General features: G+C 51.2%; 3 non-coding genes across 3 annotated transcripts; all 3 read left to right on the top strand.

Moving 5' to 3' along the window:
• Positions 1-197: 197 nt before the first annotated feature.
• Positions 198-279, top strand: trnas-aga (transfer RNA serine (anticodon AGA)). Its single transcript has one exon. It is a non-coding gene; the product is annotated as a tRNA-Ser (tRNA).
• Positions 280-434: 155 nt separating this feature from the next.
• Positions 435-506, top strand: trnah-gug (transfer RNA histidin (anticodon GUG)). Its single transcript has one exon. It is a non-coding gene; the product is annotated as a tRNA-His (tRNA).
• A 1281-nt stretch (positions 507-1787) lies between these two features.
• Positions 1788-1869, top strand: trnas-aga (transfer RNA serine (anticodon AGA)). The gene has a single exon. It is a non-coding gene; the product is annotated as a tRNA-Ser (tRNA).
• Positions 1870-2500: the final 631 nt, after the last annotated feature.

Raw genomic sequence — 2500 nt, 5'->3', positions numbered from 1 at the left:
TGTCGGTCCCCAGGGCCAGTACTGAAAAACCCCATTACATAGGATGAGACATGGCAGCCTGATTTCTCCTAAGTGGGACCGCTGTGTTACCCGCTTGCAGGGCTAGCTTGCAATCTACACTTGCTTACTGAGCTGGATTGGTTGCAAGAAGGTCAGGCAGCAGTGTTGGACACAAACTGAGCCAAAATTCCGCTTCCGTAGTCGTGGTCGAGTGGTTAAGGCGATGGACTAGAAATCCATTGGGGTCTCCCCGCGCAGGTTCGAATCCTGCCGACTATGTTGTTTGCTGAAGGCCATGAGGCAAAGCGTCCATGCATTTTTCACGGTCCTCGCACTTATTTGCGAAATGTCCGGTCCCTCTTCAATGGACATATACGCCGCTGCTGCTTCTTGTATCCGGGCTCCAGGGATTGTCTTGGGTGACCCAGTGGCACGCCGTGATCGTATAGTGGTTAGTACTCTGCGTTGTGGCCGCAGCAACCCCGGTTCGAATCCGGGTCACGGCATCCCTTTGCCGTTGGGTATACGGGAAGGTTGAAAATTTTTTACCACCTCATCTTTCTGCGTGATTTTGTTTCTGAAGCTTGGCCTATGCAGGGCGCCACCAGACAAGGGGGCTTGCTTTCTAACATTAGGCATAGTCGTGGCCAAGAGTTTAAGGCGATGGACTTGAAATCCATTGGGGTCTCCCCGCGCAGGTTCGAACTCTGCCAACTACGGGAGGGATTTGCAGTATTGCTTTAGCTTTCTGTGACGGTAATTGTGCCTTCTATGGTCCTTCGCTCTCTGTGCCATAACTGCTTCTAGCTTTCATCCTCGTGACACCTGCGTCTCTTCTGGGCAACTTGTTGTAAAACTGCTGGATTATAAAAGGTGAGAAGCCAGTGATCCACAAGAGCCCGGATAGCTCAGTCATTAGAGCATCAGACTTTTAATCTGAGGGTCCAGGGTTCAAGTCCCTGTTCGGGTGAAGGTCTGTCTGCTTTTGGCGGAGTCACCTTGCTATCACTATGGTCCATCTCTTCTTCTGAATCTGTACTGGAGCGGTGTTCCTTCCTGCTCGAGGGTATCAGTGCACCTTCCTTGTTTGGCACACCTGATTCTGATGGTCAGCTCGTTAGGAAAGCGCGCTCACAGAGTGAGTAGAATAAGACAGACCTCCGAATTGTGCAGTGCTGTCGGTCCCAAGGCCCAGCACTGAAAAACCCCATTAAATAGGATGAGACATGGCAGCCTGATTTCTCCTCAGTGGGACTGCTGTTTTACCCGCTTCCAGTGCTAGCTTACAATCTCGGCTTGCTAGGTTGCAAGTAGGTCAGGCAGCAATGTGACACACAACAGGGCAGAAGGTGGTCTGCTTAATTCAAGTCCCTGTTTGGGCGAAGGTCAGTCTACTTTTTGGAGGTCTCAGCTTGCTATCACTACGGGTCCATCTCTTCTGCTGACTCTGTATTAGAGCGATGTTCCTTCCTTCTCCCGGGGATCAGTGCATCTCCCTTGTTCGGCACACATGATTCTGATGGTCAGCCCTTTAGGAAAGAGTGCTCACGGAGTGATTAGAATAAGACAGACCTCCCATTTGTGCAGTGCTGTCGGTCCCCAGGGCCAGTACTGAAAAACCCCATTACATAGGATGAGACATGACAGCCTGATTTCTCCTCAGTGGGACCGCTGTATTACCCGCTTGCAAGGCTAGCTTGCAATCTCCGCTTGCTAACTGAGCTGGGTTGGTTGCAAGAAGGTCAGGCAGCAGTGTTGGACACAAACTGAGCCGAAATTCTGCTCCTGTAGTCGTGGTCGAGTGGTTAAGGCGATGGACTAGAAATCCATTGGGGTCTCCCCGTGCAGGTTCAAATCCTGCCGACTATGCTGTTTGCTGAAGGCCATGAGGCAAAGCGTCCATGCATTTTTCACGGTCCTCGCACTTATTTGCGAAATGTCCGGTCCCTCTTCAATGGACATATACGCCGCTGCTGCTTCTTGTATCCGGGCTCCAGGGGTTGTCTTGGGTGAGCCAGTGGCACGCCGTGATCGTATAGTGGTTAGTACTCTGCGTTGTGGCTGTAGCAATTTGGTTCGAATCTGGGTCACGGCAATACTTTGCCGTTGAGTTTACGGGAAGGTTAAAAAAATTTTACCACCTCATCTTTCTGCGTGATTTTGTTTCTGAAGCTTGGCCTGTGCAGGGCGCCACCACACAAGGGGTCTTGCTTTCTAACATTAGGTGTAGAATAAGACAGACCTCCGAATTGTGCAGTGCTGTCGGTCCCCAGGCCCAGCACTGAAAAACCCCATTACATAGGATGAGACATGGCAGCCTGATTTCTCCTCAGTGGGACTGCTGTTTTACCCGCTTCCAGGGCTAGCTTACAATCTCGGCTTGCTAGGTTGCAAGTAGGTCAGGCAGCAATGTGACACACAACAGGGCAGAAGGTGGTCTGCTTAATTCAAGTCCCTGTTTGGGCGAAGGTCAGTCTACTTTTTGGAGGCCTCAGCTTGG

This window comes from Carassius carassius, chromosome 18 (assembly GCF_963082965.1).
Source record: "Carassius carassius chromosome 18, fCarCar2.1, whole genome shotgun sequence".
In the NCBI taxonomy this organism is placed as follows: Eukaryota; Metazoa; Chordata; class Actinopteri; order Cypriniformes; family Cyprinidae; genus Carassius; species Carassius carassius.
This window is presented reverse-complemented; position numbering and strand designations above follow the sequence as displayed.